The 24484-nt window shown below is 40.6% G+C and overlaps 1 protein-coding gene and 1 pseudogene across 1 annotated transcript in view; both read left to right on the forward strand.

Moving 5' to 3' along the window:
* The window catches only part of Fsip1 (fibrous sheath interacting protein 1), a 211742-nt gene that overhangs the window by 135583 nt on the left and 51675 nt on the right, over positions 1-24484 (forward strand). The gene's annotated exons all lie outside the window — the stretch shown is intronic.
* Positions 4066-4937, forward strand: LOC103727449 (annotated as a pseudogene).

Consider the following 24484-nt stretch of genomic DNA (forward strand, 5'->3'; position numbering starts at 1 on the left):
GAAAGTATAACTGTTGTACCTCATCCACTGGACCCCAAAAAGACCACCAAGGACCCAACACACCAAAATGCAAAAGCAAAGGATTATGGTGTAAGAGCGAGGCCACTGAGGACAAGTCAGTCTTTGGGTTGCAACAGCAAGAGGTTTATTTAGGACACAGGTACCTGTGGGCACAGAGTCTCCTCGGAGGACTTGCGCGCCCCAGGTTGAGTTCAGGGGTTTTTTATAAGGCAGAAGCAGGGTACAGAAGCAGAAGTGCGGTTATTGGTTAATTTCAAACACACATAGTAATTTCACCAGTAATTTCAAAGGTATGCAGAGATATGGGGTAAGGGCCGGGGCTGAGGGGAAGTAGGATTGCTAAATGGGAGGTGGCCTCAGAAGCACAGAAGATTTCCTGGTATCGGGCCCCCAGGGTGGTCAGGAGTTCTGTCTGTAAAACTTGTTTATGGCTTAATCTGTGAAGCTTGACCGGTGCCTGCCTGTCCTGCAGCCTTTTGATAAGGCTGGTTCTGGTTTTTGTTAAGTTTTAACAAGTGGGCTGCGGGCCCCAGAGCACTCATGGCGCCTAGTTTCTTTTTATTTTCTCATTTCTGCCCAAGTTAATTTTGGGTGAAGGTGGCTGAGTCTATTTTCACTCCTAACCTTATATTATAAGGATGTATTCTGTATGTCAGGTGCAGTTCTTATATTTTGATTTGAATATAATTTCTGTTGCCATAGAGGCCTGAGTGACTTTCTCTTAGCTCCCTGTCAGAATTAATTTAGATCAGCACCGAATTGGAGATATTTGTCATAGATTTTATTACAGACAGCTATAGAGACTATTTTATCTACTTAGATATAAATTAATAATTATATGTTTATATGTATTCACATCTATTCTCTGTGGAGTATATTTCTTGTGATATCAATTGTTTGCGGTATGCTTGGAAATTCAGCATGTTAGTGAAGCTCTAGGTTTTGTAAAAAAAAGCTACACAGATGTAAGCGGGTATAGTAATGTGCTTTGTGTATTTTCATGTGGGGAAGAGTCGGAATTAAGTTTAGTCACAAATATGAAGCACTGAGAGGATTTTAAAACCACAGGGTGGATCTGTAAGGAATCCTTCCTTTGCACATCATGAACCTTTCACGTTTTGGGCAGCATTAATTTTATCAGAACAGTTTTTTAGCAAGAATGCTTGAGTTGAATGAGGGTGTTTTCTAGGATTAGGTGCTAAATAATGTCTTTCATATTTTTGCTGGATAAGTTTTTTTTTGCTAGTGAGAAATTGTTCAGAATGCATGAGACTGGGTTCCTTTGGCTGTGATTTGATTTATGGTTGATTGTTTTACCATATCAATCATATCTACTTATGATTGCTGTGAGCAGTACATTGGTTTGCTCAGTACTGTGTAATAGTGTTTATACTTGCATTCTTTATTAGTTGATGGATGTTAAAAGTCAATCAAATACAGGAGGCTGGTTAAGAATACTGGTTGTTCTTACAGAAGACCTGGGTTCGAATCCCAGCACCCACATGGCAGCTAACAACTGTCTGTAACTCCAATCTCAGGGGATCCCACAGCCTCTTCTGACCTCCTTGGGTATTGCATGACACGGGTGCATTTACCTACATGCAGGCAATATGTGCATACACATAAAATAAAAATAATAAATAAAATATTAAAAGTCAATTAAATACAAAATATTTATTGCATTTTTTTCCCCATGACATAATGGATTTTTCTCAGCCTTACCCTGCAGTGCTGGGGAGGAAGAGAATCTCACCTCAGAAGGCTAAGGAAGCAGATGAACCACCCAGCAGGTTTCTGTGTGATGGACTGGAGTGACCTCACTGCCTACTAGTGTGCTCACCTTTGTCTTCTTCACTGAGCAACATTACTTGAGAAAGAATCTCAGGATGTATGACTCATAACCTTCATTTCCAGAACTGCTGTTATCCACCTTGCTGGTTAAAATCTTTCCTCATCTTTTTTGGTAGATACTAGAGCACTCATCATTTGTTTTGTAAAGAGCCCCTTAGATGTTCCGCTCTCAACTTTTCAGAATTTTTTATTAGAACTTAACTTTAAGAGTCATTACTTATGAATTTTGGGGTCTTTGAAATGGGGAGAAAGGGGGTCCCCTAGAGGGTTATTAGTCTCATTCATTAAAGAATTTAAGAATGGGCCCAAACAGAAGCTTTAACAATTTTATTAGGATTTTAAAGCAAAATCCTCAGGGCAAGCGAGTTAGTAATCTTGGCAGCTGCCTTGAGGAGGAGCCATGAAGGGATATGGGATATGAAGAAGAAAAAGAGATTATGCTTTTCTGAAGAATTCAGAAAGACTTACAGACTGCATGACTGTGGCTGGTCCAGAAGTTCTGCGCTAGGAGTCGGGGATTCCAGGAAGGAAAAATTAGCTATCTCATGAATGCATGAGGCATTCCGCCCATCTATTTAGTGTAACTTAAGGTGAACCCACCTTCCTAGGGGTGGTCCTGTGACCAGATGATTGACCAGTGAAACTGGAAAGGTGAGTCTTCCAACAGATTTTATAATCTTGACCAGTTAAATTTATTTGCTACTCCAACAGCTTGATTGGATTTATTCTTGGCATGATGTACTATACTGGTAACCATCATAACATCATTAATATTTAAAAATAATTCAATTTTCCTAAGACTTTTGCTTAAGTACATTTGAATAACAATCTTCACTCCCTTCTCACGGCTCTTTCCTACCAAATTCCAGCCAGGTAAGGTGTTGAATATCAAATAAGAAGTCTTTTAATGTTATAGTCAGCAGTATTTCTGAAAACTTGGTACTAACCTGCTTCTAGATAGCCAGTGACTTGTTCCTCTGCAGTATATCCTTCTGGGGGTGAGCTAATAAGTTTTCAAAGACATCCTAGCCTTTTCAAGAATACCACTTTTACAGAACTTTAGCCTGTATTAGGTGTTAATGGAATGCAGGAGAGCAGGCCCCTGAATGGCTGATTGAACAATAATCTTACATCCCCAACTAATGGTAAAACCAGGAAATTTGAGTAGACTCAAGAATGCTTCACAGCTGGGCTGAACTATGCTGGATATGACTGAAAATTTATATATGTGCTTGGGAGGCTGTATCTCCTAAGGACGCAGATGCTCCCTGGAATCTGACTAAGGAAAGAATAAGGTCATAAAGTGAATTAGTTCTGATAACGGTAACTAAACATTTTGAACAAAATGAATTTTTACCAACATCATTTAGGAAGAAAAAAACAAAACAAAACCCAAAAACCCTAAACCCTTTTACTATGCTGGAGCTTAAGGTGAATGAACCAAATCCTCTTGAACTTATATTCTAATCTTCACATCACTAAGATATTTCTCGGTGTGATCATGTTACTGAGCACTGCTTTGAAAATGATTCAAATATTAAGTGTACAAAGAATCAGACTAAGTGGGAAAATTTTGCATTAGCTAAGCTAGGCTTAGGTGAGTTCATCTCTGCAGCAGGGGCTTGGTTTCTCCACAGGTGCAACTCTCATCATGGGATGTGGGAAAGTGGGAGCTTACCCTGTTCTGCCCCCCGTGTTGAAGGAGTTTGTTAAGCAGGAGAAAGGAAATGTTTATCTCAATAGTTTGAAGTCCCTATTTGGCAGACCAGTAATTTAGTTATTTTTTCAATAGAGATGTCAAGGTGGCTCCGGATGATTGATTTTTATTTGTTTTATTTTAACATTTATTTTATTTTAAAATTAAACTATGTATGTGTGTATGTATGTATATGTACATGTATGCATATGTGGAGATCAGAGGACAACTTGTTGGCTCATTTATCTCTTGGACATTTGAGTTGTTTCTACTTTTTGGCTATTTTTGAATAACAATATTATAAATATTGGTATTTAAGTTTCATGTGGATATACTTTAAATTCTCTTGAGTTTATACCTAGCGTTGAGACTGCTGGGTCATATGCCAACTTTTTCTTTTTGAAGAATCTGTTGACTGCTTTCCACATTGCCCAGGGAGGGGTCCATATGGTGGTATTCTTGATTCTCGTCATAACTTAAAGAAAACTTTTAAAATGATGTCCAGAGCCCTTGATGTCCTGCAAATAAAGGAAGAGGATGTCCTCAAATTTCTTGCAGCAGGAACCCACTTAAGTGGCAACAACTTTGATTTCTGGATGGAGCAGTATATCTACGAAAGGAAAAGTGATGGTGTCTACATCGTAAGTCTGAAAAGGGCCTGGGAGAAACTGCTACTGCCAGCTCGTACCATTGTGGTCATTGAAAACCCTGCTGACGTCAGCATCATCTCCTGTGGGAACACTGGTCAGTGAGCTGTGCTGAGGTTTGCTGCTGCCACTGAAGCCACACCAACTGCTGGCCACTTCACTCCTGGGACCTTCACTAACCAGATCCAAGAACCTTCAGGGAGCCATGTCTTCTGGTGGTACTGATCCAAGAGCTTACTTCCCCCACCCCCAGAGGAATCTTATGTGAACCTGTCTTCCGTCACTCTGTTTAACACAGATTCTCCTCTGAGCCATGTAGACACTGCCATCCCATGTAACAACAAGGGAACAGACTGAGTCTGATGTGGTGGATGATAGCCCAGGGGAGTTTTGTGCATGGTGGTACCATCTCCTGTGAGCATCCATCCTCCTCTTGGTCATGCCTGATCTCTACTACAGAGATCCTGAAGAGACCGAGAAGGAAGAGCAGGCCACAGATGAAAAGGCTGTGACCAAGGAGGAATTTCAGGGTGAACCATACCAGCTCCTGAGTTCACTCAGTTGGAGGTGACAGATGGTCTGAAGGTATGCAGGTGCCCTCTGTGCTTATCTAGCAGTTCCCTACTGAAGATCGGAGTGCCCAGCTGGCCACTGAGGACTGGTCTCTGGCTCCTACTGTTGGGGCCACCAAAGAGATTGGAACAAGGACCGAGTGGTCTTGAGCTATTCTTATGCAGACACTTGGACAGAATGGAAAGAAAGTCAATAGAAAAGAAATATGTTCTTAAAAATCTGTTGAATTCAAACACAATTTCTGACTAGGAAGCAGGCTTTTGGAATTAGATTAGGCTATCATAAGTGTTACTATATCTAACTTCAAATTCATGTCTTTTTAAAAGTATTTTATTTTATAACGGACTTTCTTTTCATTTCACACATTCAGAATCTTACTAGTTTGCCACATTCTTATTTGCAATTATAATGAATTTAGGGAGATATATTTGTTTGCATAACTTATGCTGATTTAAGAAATAGATTGACATTCTACTGAGGCTGCCCTAGTTTAATTTCTGTTGCTGTGATAGAATACCCTGACCAAAAACAACTTGGCAAGGAAAGGGTTTATTGCATCTTATACTTCCAGGGGGACAGTCTATCCTTGAGGGAAATCAGGTGGGGACCTGGAGGCAGGAACTGAAGTGTGGATCATGGAGGAACTCTGCTTACTGACTTGCTCCCCTGGCTTACTCAGCTCTTATGTAACCCAGGCCCACCTGTCTAGGGATGGCACTGCTACAGTGGGCCAGGCCCTCCTACATTAATCAGCAATTAAGAAAGTGCACAGATGGAGACTATTACAGAGTTCCACAACTAGTGACACACAGAGAATAAGTGTCTGAGAGATGCCCAGCTCTAAGTGACACATCTGCGTTGGAACCTCTACACCTAAGGTTCATGGCAGAACAATAGGTAAAGAGAATACTAATCCATCTCTCTACTTTCATCAGCAAAGCTTCCTCATGCAACAAGGTACAATGCACACACAATGACACAACTGGCTAAAGTGTAGAGAAAGTGCAGAGTGCATGTCCTTGGATAGGAATCCTATATTAAACCTCACCCACCCATGGCTCATTGCAGAAGAGAGGGTGGAAAGATTGTAAGAGCCAGGACTGGTGGACTATCTTAAGGAAACGGAGTCTTCCAGGTCCTCTGGGAACTTGCTCATATGAACTTACAACAATGGTGTCAGTATGCACAAGACCCATGCAAACTCAATGACACAAAAACTCACCATAGAATTGAAGAAATGGGCAGCAGGACCAAACCTTATTTGAAGAATTATTGGCAGCTGATGACTGCTGGATGAGGGAGAACTGATCTTTAAGGGAGAGACTCTAGATAGGCTGGCTAGACTCTAGTGGATGAGCTTGCACTGAGGGACAGCTGGATATACAAACTTGTCTTGATAGGGCTTAACATATATGACAGAATGCATGAAATCTGGTGGGATGGGGCTATGGGGAGTTGGGGAAGGGGATATAAAGATGATTAAGATGGTTTGTATGAAATGCACAAAATTCAATAAGAAAATATACACTAAAGAAAAGAAAGAAAGAAAATGCCTCACAGACACGGCCATGGGCCAGTCCCATGGGGGAATTCCTCAATAGAGGTTCCTCTTCCTAGGTGACTCTAGTTTCTGTCAATTTGACAGAAAACTAACCAGCACAGTTATCAGATTTCCTAGTAGAATATTAATTTGTATTGATCCTTCAAATTTCATTGAGTAAAGTCACAACTTGACCACTGTTAGTAGAGTCTTCCTTTTAAAAAATATTTTATTTTTATTTTATGTGTATGAGTGTATTGCCTGCATGTCTGTGAGTGCACCCATGTCATGCAATGCTGCGGAGGGCAGAAGAGGGTTTCAGATTCCCCTGGAACTGGAGTTAAGGACGGTTTGTAGCCACCATGTGTGTGCTGAGACTCGAACACAGGTCCTCTGCAAGAGCAATCAGTGCTCTTTACCACTGAGCCATCTCTCCAGCCCCAGATTCTTCATGCTTAAAAGAGTAAAAGAACACAGTATAAATACTAAATACTGGAAATGTATTCATACTTTTAAAATCAATAGTACAAAGTAAAGTCACAAGTGTATGCCATGTGCTTTTGTGCTGGTCACCTTTCACTATTTCTGCTAACTGCAGAACTCTCCAGTAAACAGTCCAAGCCCTAATTAGGTATTTTCAGATTTTTCTTTGTGATTTCCTTCTAATGAATTTCTGGCATCGTTCTGTCTACATTAACTTTCATTTTCTCTGATTCATGATTTCTGGAACTCTTTTGAACTCTTGGAGATCCTCATTTCAGCACACACCTACTGGCTGTGATTTGTAATTCATAGTCCTTCCATGGTGAGAAGACAGGACACTTGTTGGTTGTCTTCAATTTTATGTCCTCTTGGGTAATGTGATGTTGGTATATTGTGGGGATTTCTAGAGTGTTCTATGAGTAAATGAGAGAAGTAGCTGCTTCTGGCACGGTACCGCATTGCTTCTAAGGAGGAGAGATGGCAGAGTGAAACTTTATTTGCTGCTTTTATGAATATTATTTAAGCTTCCTTAAACAGAAATGAATTAAAGACATGCCTGTTTGTTGCTTAGGATCAGGTTTCTTATGGGATAAATATTTTGTAAACTTCAGGACTAAATCTGATTTGAAAACCCCAGTTTTTTTTAACCTGACAGTTTTTTTTTACCTGAAAATTTCACTACTAAAGCTCTCTCTTAATTCTCATGTGTTAGGCTTTTGTTCTCCATTATTTATATCGAAGTCTATTCTTTTTCTTTGTTGTTTAGACAAGAATCCTTCAGATCAGGGCTGGAGAGATGACTCAGTGGTTAAGAGTACTGGCTGCTCTTGCAGAGACTTGGGTTCAGTTCCCAGCACCCACATGGTGGCTAACAACCATCTCTAGCTCCAGTCCCAGGGGATCCAAACACCCTCTTCTGATCTCTGTTGGCATTGCACAATATAGGTACACTTAACATGCAAGCAAAATACTCATACACATAAAATTGAAATAAATAAATAAAGAGAACCCTTCAGATCTATAAAGAGAGCTCCCAGAGCTTGATAGAATTGCATTCACACATGAGATTCATCCTTTTTGAAGGATTCTGTTTCTTCTGCTTGGTCTTTGTATTTTAAAGCTTTTTGAATTATTCTAGCTCCATAAAAATGCCTTTTGTGCTAAGTGCTTCTAGTTTCCTAGTGATGTAGTTCTGGCAGTCACAGATCCACTTCCACATTCTCCTTTATCAGATTCTCCATATTTGTCAGACTGAGTTGCAGGGAACCCAACCTTAGACTTTGAAATTCTGTTGGTTCTTGAAAATCCCATCTGGGCACCAGAATTTGTTAATATTGATCCTCTACTGAGAAGATGAGAGAATTGAGGACTTAGGACAGTAGCCCAGGTGCTTGTTGAAGAGAAGAATCACTGCTGAGCAGGACAACATGATGAGCTCTAATTGCATCATTTACATTTGGTCTTAGGTGTGGGTGTCATGCATGTTCATGTCATGTGGTTACATGGCCCATGTTCCATGTGGCCATGCTGACGTGCTGTCACAGGGTCTGTGTGAGGTCTTATGGAAACGATGCCTCAAAGTACAAAGCTCAAACCTCAGAAAGCAGATTGGACTCTTAATGACTTCAAGACTGTTTCCGTAAAAATAATATGTCCAGCAGCATTTCTTTGTTTTAGCTTTGTCTAAAGTTTAAAAAGATGATCTCTCAAAGTTGACTTTTTTGTTTTTGAGACTGTATAGTTCTGGCCAACCTAGTACTCACTATGTAGTCCAGGCTGGCCTCAGACTCACAGCAATCATCCTGCCTCAGCCTGGAATTACCAGGGTTTTATGTGGTGGTTTGAGGCTGCTGCCAGCTGCGGCCACCCATCCACTCTCCCAGTACTGGGTACTGTCTCCGGGCGCTGCTCCTCCGCTCACACAGGTGCCGCCTATGAGCACATGGGCACCGCCTCCTGGGCTCCACCTCCAATCGCAGGGGCTCTGCCTGCAACCACTTGGGCATCGCCTTCTGGGCATGCACCTGATCGCATGGGCCCTGCCCTTCACTCCTCACTGTGGCCTCAAGCTGTGGTAGCTCTTCCGTTCCTTGTGGCAGCTGAGGCAGCTCTTGACTGCTTGCCCGGCGCTGGGCCACTCTGCTGCTCACCTGGCGCTGTCTCTAATGGTCGCTATTTCTGCCCATCCTGGCATTTTGCCCATCCTGGACCCCAAGGCTGGTGAGGAGACTGTGTCAGAGGAGCTGCATTCAGACACAGGAGACCAGGTTCATTGCCGCAGATCCAGTTTATTGCAGAAGGGCACAAGCTTATATAGGGGTAGGGGTCCAATCAAGAAGTTACAACTCAGATCTTTGGTAGTGCTGTGTCCTATCATGACATCGGGAGTCAGACACCTTATTAGCATGATAGTTTCAGGTTACTTAGGTTCCGGTTTCCTTATGGGGCCTGATTTCCTGGGAACCACATGACCCAGGCTGTCTAAGTGTTGCAATTTGGGATCTCAAGGGTGGTGATTAGGGAGTGGCGAGCTCTAGGCATCAGTATTATGATCTGCCAATGGGAGCAAATGTCACAAGGCGATCCTTGTGCCTCCAGGGGTGGGGCCATTGCCTCCGGCCTACTGTATGGCTGTCATTAAGACTTTCACCCTAGGCTCAAGCCTGTCTCCCACAGTGGTTTAAATGAGAAATGTCTCCCATATTTTCAAGTATTTGAACACTTGGTCCCCAGTTGGTGGTGCTGTTTGGGGAGGTTATGGAAATTTTAGGAAGTGTATGTAGTCTTGCTGGAGGAAGTATGTCACTAGGGGTGGGATTTGAGAGCTCATAGCCTCACCCTACTTCCACTTCACTCCACTTCATGTTTGCTCTTGAAGATGTGCACTCTCAGCTTCTGCTCCTGCCGCCATGCCTCACTGCCATGATGGACTTTCCATCTGGAGCCATAAGCCCAAATAAACTCTTCCTTCTATAAGTTACCTTGGTCATGGTATTTTATCATAGCAACAAGAAAGTAACTAATACAGTATGCCACCATGTTTGACTTCAAAGTTGACTTTTAAGTTCAAAACAAGAAGAGTCAGTATTTTGAAAAATAGGCAAAATAATATAATGGATCTAATCGGTTTCTGGAAGGGGCCCCCATCATTGTTGCTAATAGTTGTTTCTCCTGAAGCAATTCGTTTTGGAAGTGAGGTGATGGGAAAACCAAGATACAGGGAGTTATAAATACAATAAACTCTGCCTAAGATATTCTTGAAAGGAGATTTAAAGGAATATGTGGGGAGGGTGAGTGTCCTGTTGCAGGTCAGATCAGAATGCAAGTGCCAATGTGTTGGGCCAAAAGGCTACTTGGTCTAAGACCTCTGGGGAGGGTCCTGAGTTGTAATGACCCCCTTTCTCCCTGGGAAAAGTGGTCTCTTTGGAGACCTGCTGTAGCACATTGTGGAGAATGTGTGGTAGAGAATGTGTGGTGGTCCCAGATGTGGCTTTCCATGGAAGGTACTATTTTGGCTTTTCTGAGCATTACTGATAAGGTTTCTACCTTTTACTTGAGCAGGTCTGGGAACCACTGTGCATGGGCTCAGCTCACCTTTGTCACCAACACACATGGGCCCTCAACCTGCTTTTCTTCTTGCATAATTATGGTGTTAGATAGAGAATAACATGATTCCCAGAGAATGAATATTTAAGAATAAGTTATTACCTCTTTCCAACACTTACTCTTTTATGTATTTATTTGTGAAAAAAAATTGATTTATTTTTATTTAATATGTATGAGTGTTTTGCCTGCATGTAAGTGTACCACATACATGCAGTGCCTGAAGAGGTCAGAAGAGGTCATCAGATTTTATGGAACTGAAGTTACTGATTATTGTTAGCCACCATGTGAGTGCTGGGAACAGAACCCTGGTCCTCTGCAAGAGCTTCCAGTGCTCTTAACTGCTGAGCTGTTTCTCCCACCCAATGCTTACTCTTAAAATCATTCAGAACATTTGCAAAAATGGCACCTACTTTAGCACATTTGTTGTTTATACAAAGTAATACATCTCCACAGGACTGTAACAGTGAAAACATTATTACATACAAAATACTTTATAGGCAACATAGTGCTTTGTTCTCACAGAAACTGCAGGACCTAGACTTTATTGCTCTATAGATGAAGAAACAGGTTCATATTAATCGACAATTTTCCTAAGTCTATAGCTAGTGACTAACAGAGCCAGAATTTGAACCCAGGTGTTGTCCATTTTGTGCTGCCACAAAAGAATACCTGAACCTGAAAAATTTATAAAGAACAGAGTAATAACTTATAGTCTAGAGACTTGAATTTCCAAGGTCAAGATGAAGGGCCCTGCCAAAGGTCTGCTTACTGTGTCTTCTTATGAGAAAAGGCAGAGGGAGGGAGGGAGGGGAGAGGAAGAGAGCTTGGGAGAAATGGAAGATGGGAGGGAAGGAGAAGAGGAGAAAGGAGGAGAGAGGTTTAAAAAATATTTTATTATTTTTATTTTATGTGTATGAGTGTATTGCCTGCATTTATGTGAGTGCACCATGTCATGCAATGCCACCGGAGGTCGGAAGAGGGCTTCGGATTCCCCTGGAACTGGAGTTAAGGATGGCTTATAACTGCCATGTGGGTGCTGGGAATTGAACCTAGGTCCTCTGCAAGAGCAGTCAGTGCTTTTAACTGCTGAGCCATCTCTCCAGCCCTGAGGAGAGAGGTTTTTAAAATTAGGAGCCTACTTCAAAAATAATGCCATAAATCTATCACAAAGGCAGAGTTCTCATGAACAGATTACCACTTAGAGTTTCTACCTCTCAACCCCTTACTACAGTTACCTTATTAAGTTTCCAACACATGAACTTTTGGAACATACTCAAACCATGGCACCAGATCTTTTGTTTTAGGAATAACGGCTGACAGTGATTAGTTCTGTAGGAAGGAGGTTGGAAGGCCTAGAGAGGTGCCTAAAATCAGGAAGACGACAGAGTTAAGAGAAAGATTTATCTGGGTTTGTAGATTTGCTTGTTTTTACTGGAGCCCAAGGTATAAGGAATGTTGTGCACATTCAAGTAACATTACCGTAATAATTTCACTATGCCAGCCATTTACAAGTGGCCTGTGTAGTACTCCAGGCTGGAAGCACTGTTCTGTAGTGTCATGTTCTCAAAGCCTCTTCCTTCTTTATGTTCTCATGTGAATTCAGACCACGAGCTCTTTCCTGGCTTCCCAGTCTCCACTCACTCCCTGCTCCAGTTTAGTCCACTTGGTGCTCTCAGTAACATCTATTTTTGGTTCAAATCTATTAATGTATGGAGATATTCTTACCTGGCATTCGAAGCCCTTTGAGATGTACACAACTGCCCTGTAGCACCATCTGCTTTTTTAAAAAAAATTTTTTATTGAGCTTATACATTTCATATAACAGTTTTTAATGAAATTTAGCCCCCCTCCCAATCCATATGCTCTTTTAATTCCTGTTCAGGCATTTCTGTACTGAACTCACTCATACTCCCCAACAAAGGAATCCTTACCCAGTGCCCTTAGTGGTGTTTTCTCTTTTCTCCACTCCAGATTCTCTATCCATTCCTGCTCCACCTTTACAGCCTGACCAAGATCCACTAAGGTTTCCAACAAAGGAAGGCAGAGGTACAGGACAGAAGACATTTAAAAAAAACTTGTAAAATTTATTGTAGCAAAATACAACATAAAACTTATGATTTTGGCCTCTTTCAAATGTACAGTTCACTGGTATTAAGTATACTCTGAATCTTATGCATCACGACCATCCATCCACAGTGTTCGTCTGCCAAACTGAACCTATTCACTGAGCACCCACTCCTTGCTCTCCCATCCTCCCATCATTTTGTCCCTGTGAATCTGAGCACACTAAGCATCTCACATAAATGGACACATACAGCTTTTACTGATTTCTGTGTCCTGGTTTCACTTAACACATGTCCTTAAGTTTCATTTATGTTACAGAAGTGTCAGAATTCCTCATTTTAAGGCTGAATAAGGCCTTAATTCATGTGTTTACACATTTTGTTTACCATTCATCTGTCAGTGGATGCTTGAGTTGTTTCCACATTTTGGCTATTGTAAATAATGCTGCTGTTAACATGAGTGTATACATTTCTGTTTGAAATTTTGCTTTCAGTTCTTTTGGATGTATTCCCAGAAGTGGAATTGCTAGATCATATGGTAACTTTATGTTTAAGTTTTTAAAGAATTCCTGTGCTGTTTTTCACAGCAACTGAGCCATTTTATATTCCTGCCAGTAGTACACAAAGTTTCTACTTTCACGTAGCCACCATAGCATTCATTTTTTTCTGTTTCCCCTCCAGTTTTCACGTCCCTAGTGATTAGTGAGACTGAACATTGTTTCATGTGTTTATTACCATTTGCATATCCTTTTTTGGAGAAATGTTTATTCTCATCCTTTATACATTTTTAAATTGAGCTTTAAATTTTTCAGCTGTTGTGCTGCCCCCTTTTGTTCTTAAGCACTTGGTTTCCATCTGTCCAGTAACACTTTCCAAAGTTTGGCTTGCATTGGCATTAGTTATATGTGCTCTTCCCTTCAAGGCAAAGTTAATCCCTGAAAGACAGCCACACTTATTTATTTTTGTAATAGTACCTAGCACAGGAATTGCTTTGCACATAATGGAGCCTCAAATAAAATTCATTAAGGGAGCAGAAGACCATACAGTCACCATTCATAAATACTTCTTTTAAAAAATTATGTTTATTATTTTTATTTTAGATGTATGCGTGTATTGCCTGCCTGTAGGTCAATGCACCTAAATAAAACTATTTTATTATTATTTTTATTTTATGTGTATGCGTGTATTGTCTTGCCTGTAGGTAAGTGCACCCACATTGTGCAATGCCCTTGGAGGACAGATAGAGGCTGTTGAATCCCCTGGAACCAGAGTTACGGACAGTTGTTAGCTGCAATGGGGTGCTGGAATTCGAACCTGGGTCTTCTGCAAGAACAGTCAGTGTTCTTAACTGCTGAACCATCTCTCCAGCCCCAAATACTTGACTTTTAACCAAGGTCAAGACTCCTCTGAGCAGTACATCTGAGTATGGGGCACTATGGCCCCAGTGGGTAGAGGTCAGAAGTAGCTGGGGCATGACTAGGAATCAGTTGTTTGGACAATTGTGGTATGAAGTCTTTGTAAAAACATACTCTTACATGGTGGCCATGTAAAAACATATTCTTACATAACAAATACAGCCATGACTTGAGAGCTCCTTTCTCATTCTCTAACTTTCTGCCATGTTTCTACAATTAGCCTCTTTAGCATCCTTACTTATTGGGGCAAAGCTATTTGGGTTATTAACTAGAAGAGTCGGATATAACATGGGGACACTGGAAGGAAATATGGAGGAATGGTTCCTTCTTCACTTCAGTGAGCAGAGCAGCTTTGGCTACTGCGATCCTGTGAGTTTCCTTCTAGCTCTGTCCATCCATAAATACCTCACAAGGTGATACTCAACTACTAAACTGAAGAACACAAAATTATGCTACTTACTTACAATCTTGTAACCTGGTTGCTCTGATAAGTGCTAAATTATTCTTCCAGACTTGTGTGTTTGTGTGTGTGTGTGTGTGTGTGTGTGTGTGTGTAGGGGGCAGTTGTGGGGTGTAGTAAAGGATGTGTGTATACGGTGGGTATTGATGCTTTGTTAGCTCCAAGAAGAGCCACCTGTGTCCTGAGTACTGCTCAGTTTGACTTTCCAAGTCAGATCTATTCCCTTCAATGAATTAAATTCTTGAATTTGTAAGTTTTATGTAAATATGAAGAAGTTATATATTGTGCTCTTAAAATGTCCTTGAGCCTCTTCACCTATTTGCATGACAGCACTTATTTATTTATTTATTCATTCATTCTTTATTTATTTACTTATTTATTTATTTATTTGGGGTTTTTGAGACAGGATCTCCCTGTAGCCCCAGATGGCCTGGAACTCACTATGTAGAACAGGATGACCTCAATTTCACAGAGATCTGCCTGCCTCTGCCTCCCGACTGCTCGGATTAAAGGCGTGTGTCACCATGCCCAGTGACAACTGTCTTTTAATTACTAGGAACCATAGGCATCTATAAGTTTTCTCAAATGCTATTAACTTATTTCAACAGACTCGGTTCTAATAACAGTCTTTGCTGAAAATTTAGTTTGGATTTAAGTTAGGAGTTGGTTTGAACATGCCTTTTAATAATGTGTTACATTTATTTCATCTGTTTAGATTGTGTATTTCTCTAATTCATGAAGTCTCATGAAAATGGCATTTTACTCAGTTTTCTATTATGCTCTGCATCTATGTGGGAGGAATATTTTGGAACTAAGAAGAGATTCTTGGATGTTAAAAATTTTAATTATTTTATTTTATGTGTATGAGTGTTTTGCCTGCATGTATGTAAATGCAGCATATGCATGAAATGCATGGAGAGGCCAGAAGAGGGTGTTGGATCCCCTGTAACTAGAGTTACAGATGGTTGTTAGCTGTAATGTGGGTCCTGGGACTCAAACCTGGGTCTTCTGGAAGAAAAGCCAGTGTTCTCAAGTGTTGAGCCATCTCTCCAGCTCCAGTTCTTGGACATTTTTGATAGTATGGTCTACAGATAACTTGTGACACATTAAAAGATGGAACATCCTGTACACTCAGGTTCAGCATACTACTAGTTTCCACCCAGTCAGTCTAGAAACACACTTCTATAGATATGAATGATGAGGAGCATAGCATGTCAATCAGTGTAGGTCCCCCTTGGCCTCTTGTGATTGTGAAGGAAGACCAAATCACCTAAAACCTTAGGTTTCAGGCATTTCAGTTTTGACTATTTGTGTATTTGGGTCCTCATAAGAAACAGGAAGATCCTCAAATAGGACAGTGCAGAAGGGTTTGATGAACGAACTCCTTACAGAATGTAGATGGAGTGAAGTGAACGCAACCTAGATGGGGTATCTTCCTGAGATGACAGCTGTGGAAAGCTGTTACTGTCCCATTTTCATCTTTACCCGAAAGGATAAGGGGAAGGCTGGGAATGTAGCTCAGTGGTAGACTATTTACCTAGCATGTGAAATACCTCCCCAGTACTACTGAAGAAACAAGAAAACAAAGTAAGGAGAGGGCATGAGGAACCAGAGAAGTAGGGCTCCCTACAAGAATCATGACCGTTGTTGAGGGATCTCTCCCACAGTAGGGAGAGATGGGAAATAAACACCTTGGCCTCATCCTCTCTCTTCCTTTAATTCCTTTCTATTGCCCCTTCTTGGTTGAATCCAGCAGGGACGCTAGAGAGCAAGGAAATGTATTGATGAGAGCCATGCATGGCAGGCTTCCAGGGCACATAGTAGATAGGGAAGGGTACAGAGTTGTGGGAAGCGAGCACAGCTGAGTCAGCCAGATGGCGCCCTGGCTGGCTGCCAAACCTCGTGCTGTTTACTCCAACTCTTGGCCGATTGCCAAGGCTCGTGATCCCCGCTTGCTTACTCCAAAGTATGGAGAGGCCAAACAGGTGCTGTCAGCCTGATGATCTTGCTACGTGCCTATGAGCTACACTCTGCCTGGCCGCTGCACGTGTGTGAGCCCTGATTGGTACCGGCTGGGGGGAGGGCTGTTGGAAATGCTATATAAAGAGCTGAAGTGTGTAATAGAGAGAGACAGCATCATAGTGAAGAGAACATGAGAGATAATAAGAGAGAATAAAGGAAGAAAGAGAAACAGAAGCTTGAACCTCACCTTGGTGTCTGTGTCGTCTTTCCTGGACTCTGCTGGACAGAGTCCCGGCTCGCGACACAGAGTGTATCTTTAAGGGGAAGAAACCCTGTCCATCCCAAATGGACACAGACATCTTTTTATTCTATCCGTCATGGGATAACATACAAAGTCTCCAAAGAAGAGCTATCTGACAGTGTGAACTATGTAACAGAAAATGCTCTACATACTGCTTCTCTCCAAACCCTAAGAAGATCAGAAAAAGTGACACTGAGCCTTGTAGATTCACAGCCTATTTTTCTTAGGGGTTACTTCTGAACACACCCTAAACACTGCTTGACAAGCATTTCCTGATATCACACCAGATATTCCTCATTGGGAATACTAAGCATTCTAGAAAATTGAGTATCTGCAACATGTCAGGCGTAAATTAACTCTGGAGTCATGAAAAGAAATGGGATATTATACTGCCCTTAAGGAGATTATGGTTCAATAAAGGGCCATGTGTTTAAAAAATTTCATACTATGATAAATGTTATAGGCAAGGAAGGAGTCACATAGGAAATCAATCTAGAAAAATTAGTCAGTGATCCTTAGGTAAAACATTTTTACAGGTGTAAAAGAGCTAACCCGCTTCAAGATCTTGTTGAGATATTTTTGGACAAGCCAAATTTTCGAGCCAATTAAGGCAATTTTCAAGCCAATACTGGCACCCAGGTTCTCCATTTTCCAGACAGCTCATTGTGAGAATTCTCAGCTTCCAAAGTTGCATGTGCAAATTCCTCTAATAAATTCCCCTTATAAATCTCCTTGCATATCTGTATTTGCTTTGTAATTTCTCTGAATAACTCTGGCTAAGGCAATAAGCTTTCTTTTAGTTGGCCCATATACCTCCCTCCTGGGGACATTTGAGTAAGTAAAATGGTATCCCTAGAGATTGGTTCTTAAACTAGTATTTTACAGTCAGAAACACTGAAACTTGAGAGTTTAAGATAATTATCTGTGGTTTCACAGGTTCTGGGTTTTGGAGCCAAGATTTCTGGATTCCATGAAGTGATTATGATGATGCTGAATTTGCAGTGTCCTTTCGGTATATGCTTACTGAATGAGTGGCTGGATGGATGAGTGAGTCTTGTTGGAAGGTGTGATCAGCAGAATTGGTTGAGTGATTTCATTTAAACAGAAGAGTTATACTCTGAAGCTTGTTTTTCTGAAAAAAAAAATCCCAAGATATGAATTTTCCTTTTCATATAACAGGTTTCTAGGTTAAAATAGGTTAAGAATGACTGCTGGTGAGGATGAGTATGGCATATCATCCATAACAACCCTAAAAAGGTCTCTGGCCAGAAAGACCAGCTCTTGGGCTGCAAAAGCAGAGGCAGGAATCCTTACCGGCCTGGCCTAAGAGTGAGCTCCTGTTTTGAAACAAACAAACAAAAAAAAACAGGTAAACAAAACAACCCTGAACCAAACAGAAAAGTTCTACATTTATTTTCCAGGACAGAAAATTGTCATTTAACAGACTGTAGCATATGTTAAATATTTTTGTGCACTTTTCCATCTCACATTGCTAATAAGCAGAAAATAGTTGTTGGGAAATTTTTACCTTGAGGAACAGGAAAGAAATGGAATGTCTTTGGGATTTTTTTCTATTTGAGTTTTACAAGCACCCATCTCCTGATATACTGTGATTTACTGAGAAACAGAAAATCCTGGCCTAAGTAATAACACATGATTATAAATGTTTTGATGTTTTCCACTGATTACTATAGAAACCATCTTTTGATCAGTTAATGTCTTTTTCTAGAACATAGGCAATTTGCTGATTTACCTTTGAGCCTTTAAACAAACTTCCCTTTATAGGAAAGGGATTTGCATGGTCATAAGATAGGCCAGCATTTTTTCTTACCATATACATTATTTACAATTCTTGGGGTTCCTGGAATTTTGTTCCTTATTTAGCCCATTAATGCACCAGAGCCATAGTGGTCACAGGTCTTCCGGACTGTTGTAGTCTATAGTCACAGGTCTTCTGGACTGTTGTAGTCAGTGGTCATAGGTCTTTCTGACTGTCATAGTCAGTGGTCACAGGACTTCTGGACTGTTATAGAATCCTTGTGAAGCAGCCTCAGCCAGACAGTGGCCCCCAAGACTGCTGGAAAAGGAGCACATCTGTTATGTCTGAGAAAACACATGCTCTTGCCTTCTGTTTAAAACTTCTGAAAGGCTGTCTTTGCTCTGGCAGGGCAGACAGAATTGGATTTATCCCTCAGAGTTCTATCAGTTTTCTGTATAGATGATCGATTTGAAGTTTCTCCTTTGAATAGTTTTAATATTTTAAACATCTAGTATTATTCTTGTTTAATATTCTTTTGACATTTTCTATCTTCGTGGGCAATAAACACAAGAGAAAGGTTTTCGCCAGTTCTGGTTTAACCTTTAGAAGCATGCCTTTCATATGAGCTGTTTGTCTTTGAGAACTCTTTCTGGGCCATGGACTCCTGCAAGGACAGCTTTTATTCTTAAGCAACCAAGGAACTGTGACTAAAACAGGTAAAGTAGAGCAGATTATCTGATTATTTATTGCACCAATTACCTTAATGCATCATATAACCACTCTTCTAGTGATAGAAACTTTTGACATTAGTAAAACTTAATCTCTCTTGAATATAAAGCAGTAGGAAACGTTTGCCTACTGGGCATCAGGCACCGTTCCTCCTTGATATTTTCAAGTGCATACTTGGACTGCTAAAGTGTCTTAAGAAGAAAATTGAAGTATTTTACATGTGCAATCTTATTAATCTTTATATCCAGATTCAATTTGGAGCTAGAATGAGAAAACTGGGAAAGTAGAAATTGCAACATGAATTCACACACTATGCAAAGAGCAATAAATAAAAACATAGAACAGGGGAAGTGCAGTTCCTCACCTTTAGAATCCAAAGATTTGGGGGCCAGAAGCTATGATGTTGACTGTATGGTGTTCTTACTCTAAGATGCTTATTTCATGTCCAGTTATAGAGAATGGGCTATTTCCATCCTCAATTTCATTTATAGTCTACATTGTCCAGGTATCCAAATTACTATAAATCATTGGGAGTGGGAACTTTAGCACAGCATATGATTAATGCTTAATAAGATTTTTTGGTTAATAAGTTAACTATGTTTGACCCTGTCCATAAAAGGATAGTGTTTGCTTAAGGAGCTTCTGCTAGTTAATAATTATTAAATGTTATAACAAAGAGAGTGTTCTTAGACTAAGTATTTGAGAAATTTCATAGATAAGATTAGTTTTCTTTTGGTTTCTGAAGTTATTTAAATTAAATCTAGTAGAAAGGAAGCCAGTTTAGACAAGTAGGATTCAAGATTTTTAAAAAAGAAGAAAAGGCTTAGATAAGTGGAATCTTTTGATAATTTATCTTGCATGCATAAAATCTACAGCACATTTATTTCAATACTCCTTTACTCTGAATAAGTAAAATTTGCTTCTATAAATAGAGATGAAATTTGAAAATGTACAACAAAGTACTGACGCCAAATGTAGCAAATGTTTAGAATTAACTTTTAATTAAAACATTACCTCATGTGATTACAATCTGCAAATCTGCATCGAAAAAGTCGTTAGAGTAAATGAGTTATGATTTATTCTTGAATAGCACTGAGTTTTTTGTAAAAGATGGTGTGTGTGTGTGTGTGTGTGTGTGTGTGTGTGTGTGTACACCCATGCATGAACATGTAGAGGTCAATGGTTGGGGTTGGGTGTCTTTCTCAGTTCTCTACTTTATTCTTTGAGACAGGGCCTCTCACTGAACCTAGAGCTCATTGATTTGGCTAGGTTGGCTGGCCCTGAGCTCTGGTATCCAATTGTCTCTGCCTCCTCAGTGTGGTGATTATAGGCATGTACTGGCTTTTTATGTGGGTGCTGGGGTCTGAACTCAGGTCCTCACTGAGTCATTCCCCCAAGCCCCACACACTGAGCTTTTAAAAAAATGGTATGTCACCTAATCCTCTCCTTCAGACTTGACTCTGCAGAGAGTGGCAGTGTGGTCTGTGAGGCTAACACTAAACCAGAAGCAAAGCATGGAGATCATCTGCCATGGAGGTCAGATCTACAAAGGAGATCATCTAGTCAAGTGGTGTCTCAGTCCACGTGGCTTGCTATTGACATTTATGGGAGCACAACTCAGTCCTTTTGCCTAGGGAGGGAAAAGAGCTTGGTCCACATTTTATTTTATTTTATTTTATTTATTTATTTTTTAACACTAAACCAGAAGCAAAGCATGGAGATCATCTGCCATGGAGGTCAGATCTACAAAGGAGATCATCTAGTCAAGTGGTGTCTCAGTCCACGTGGCTTGCTATTGACATTTATGGGAGCACAACTCAGTCCTTTTGCCTAGGGAGGGAAAAGAGCTTGGTCCACATTTTATTTTATTTTATTTTATTTATTTATTTTTTAAATTATTCTGTTGTTGCTATTTTTTCTTTTTTAATATTTTATTTCTTATTTTTATATTATGTGTATTAGACTATTGCCTGCATGTGTGTAAGTGCACCTGTGTTGTGCAATGCTTGCAGAGGTAGGAAGAAGGAGTCAGATCACCTGGAACTGGAGTTAGAGAGCTGTCATGGAGGTGCTGGGAATAGAGGTGCTGGGGAGGTGCTGGAAATGGAACCTGGGTCCTCTGCAAGAGCAGTCAGTGCTTTTAGCCACAGAGCCATCTCTCCAGCCCCTGTTGTTGCTATTGTTCTTTTGAAATTTAAAAAAAATATTTTATTTATTATTTTTATTTTATGTATATGGATGTATTGCCTGCATGTAGTTAAGTGCACCCATGTCGTGCAATGCCGGCAGAGGTCCAAAGAGGCTGTGGGATCCTCTGGGACTGGAGTTACGGATAGTTGTTAGCTGCCATGTGGGTGCTGGGATTCAAACCCGGGTCTTCTGCAAGAACAACTCGTGTTCTTAACTGCTGAGCCATCTCTCCAGCCCCACGGTCCACATTTTAATCTGTGTTCCAATCAGGCTGTCAAGAATTGAGCTGACAACTTCAGTCTGGCCTCATCTGATTTCATCTTAGTTCTTTCCCCATTAATAGTATTTATTATGCTTCCTTGGAAGATGTGAATTGGGGGAGGATAGTTACTTAGTGGTTGAGAAGGGAGAACTGTTAAAGGTAAAAGAGACAACCTGACAAAGATTTTCTGGCTTCTTCCAACTTGGATCTGATTACTTTCATAGTTATAGGTGGACTTAGAAGAGTTCACTGAGATTTAGTTTTCAAACCAAAGTGATATAACCACCAGAGGTTTAATACAATTCTTTAACTTTCCTTTTTCTAATACTAATGCCACCCACTAAATAGCAATCATGCTAACAAAAGCAACAATAACAATAGTCAGAGTGTTTCTAATACATTATTTTCTGGAACGTTCATGACAATCTTAATAGGTAGCCATTGTTATAAGCTCCATTTTATAAATGAGAAAGCTTAGACTTAGAGAAGTTAGTCTGCTCCAAGTCACACCCCTGCTGTGTGACAGAAACAGTGCACTTTTCTCTCACTAGGGCTTGAACTAGATATAATATTTATTCTTTTTATAAATGGCTGAAAGAAAAATATGAAAATTTATTTTCTTAATCTGTATTGACTATTGAAAGCAGAGCATAGGGGTGTTACAGAGTTTATTGAAGGAAGAGAGGTGGTTTCACTGTTCATTATTTCTGGAGTCTTTGAATCATGATTCTTTATCAAATGTGCTTTTAGAGCCCAAGATAATTAAGATTCATAAAGTATATGTAGTTGTTAACCCACTGGAGCCTGAACTATAGCCAGACATGAAAATTTATGACAGTTGTTTTTCAGAGTTTCATGTCTACTCTCCTTCAGTGAATTTCTCTCCATGGCCAGTGCTCTCTGGGATTCCATCTGACCAATTATTGGGATATTGGCTATAGAGAGAACAGGGATGTTGTTGTTATTATCATTTCCAAAAGGCATTCTATTCTCCGTCTAGTAGGCCTTTTTTTTTTTTCCTTTTGGGGTGTGTGCGTGTGTGTGTGTGTGTGTGTGTGTGTGTGTGTGTGTGGTGTGTGTGTGTCTGTGTATGTGTGTGTCTGTGTGTCTGTGTCTGTGTGTGTCTGTGTGATGGTGTCCTTGCCCATGTGATGTAGGTGCATGTGGAGACCAGAGGCCAACATTGGGCATCCTCCTCTATCACTTTCCACCTTATTTTTTGAGATGAGTTTTTTCACTAAACTTGGAGTGTGCTGTTTCAGCCATATTGCTGGCCAGTGAGGCCTTGGGATCTGTCTGTCTTCACCTACCTAGAGCCTAGGGTTGCAGACATGCCATCATTCCCACCTTTTTACTTAGGTGCTGGGGATCTGAACTCAAGTTCTCAAGCTTACATAGCCAGCACTTTACTGACTGAGTTATCTCCCCAACCCTAGTCCTTTTGCTAATTCAAATCCAAATGACAAGAAACCTAAATGAATAGGAATCACTTTATTTAAAGATAGCAAATCACAAGAAAATGATTTAAAGCCAGCCTAAGCCTTCCTCAGGACATTCTGGGGTGATAGCTAATTGTTTTGCTCTAGCTTTACAAGTTTACTTAGTGACTTCTCACCTAAGCAACTGTAGCACTGAGATGTGGGAATTTAGATAATCATAGCTTGGCAGCCCTCCTCAGTATTCAGATGAAGACACTGAGGCCCAGGGAGGTGTCTGCTTGAAATCCTTTGGAGGAAAGGTGCGGTTGTCTTTCTGTGATTTTACCCCACTCTGGGCATCAGTGATCCTTTCACTGCTCTGCTTACTAAGGCAAGGAGGTAAAAGAAGCATTTTGGGACACTTTCATCAAAGGTCAAGACAAGTACCTATTGATTTATTCTTTACTTTTTAGTCAGAAGGAAGGTAGGACTTACAACTTTAGATATGTAAAGCAGATCAGGATGTAATAAGGAGAGAAGAATAACATAATAATACCTAATAGCATGTATTTGTGTGTGGTACCATGTGGTACCAGCATCTCCCAAACAGGATTTCCCTGGGATATCAGTAGTTACAGAATAAAATTTTCATGTTCAAATGCCCTGGTTAGCTTTAATAGTCACCTTGACACAGCCTAGAGTCATCTGAGAGGAGAGCCTCAATTGAGAAATTGTCTAGATCATATTGGCCTGTGGGCATGTCTCTGGGGGATTGTTGATGTAGGACCCATCCCACTGTGGGCAGCACCATCCCTAGGTAGGTGGTCCTGAGCTATGTAGGAAGACTAGTTGAGTATGAGTTGGCCTGGAAGCCAGCAGTAAGCAGCATTCTCTATAGTTCCTGCTCTACTTTGTGAAGCGAGTTCCTCATTCTGAGGTCATGCCATGTGGAGTAGCAAGCAGGCCTGCCTTGACTTCCCTCAATGATGGACTGTAACCTGGATTAATTGTAAGCTGAAATAAACCCCTTTCCTTCCATACGTTGCTTTCAAAGCAACAGAAATGCCATTAGAGCACCAAATGCCTGTGTGGAGTACTCATTTCTATGATACGGTCTAGGAAATAAAAATAGATGTTAGTTTACTAAAGGTGCCGAGAATTCATATAGTAGAGAAACATTCAACTTAGTGAAAACAAGTTTCAAGATTTATTTGAGAGGAATCTCTGGTAGAATAGTGCTATGTGAATCCAGAATGAACAGTTATAGTTAGGGGTCCCGAGGATAAGGAAACAGAGGCAGCTCTACTGAGGATGTGGGATTTGATCCAGGCATTCAGGGATAAGGATAAGCAAAAGTATGGATCCAGCACTATCATCAGGCCTAGAAGTCAGTTGGTGCTCAGTAAATGTTTACTGAGTGAATGCATGATCAAAATCTTGATTCTGTGGAAGGCAGTGAGGAATACTGGGGGTCTGAACTCAGGTCTTCATGCTTGCATAGCCAGTAC

The sequence above is a fragment of the Nannospalax galili genome, unplaced genomic scaffold (genome assembly GCF_000622305.1).
Source record: "Nannospalax galili isolate Female #2095 unplaced genomic scaffold, S.galili_v1.0 scaffold629, whole genome shotgun sequence".
NCBI classification, from domain to species: domain Eukaryota; kingdom Metazoa; phylum Chordata; class Mammalia; order Rodentia; family Spalacidae; genus Nannospalax; species Nannospalax galili.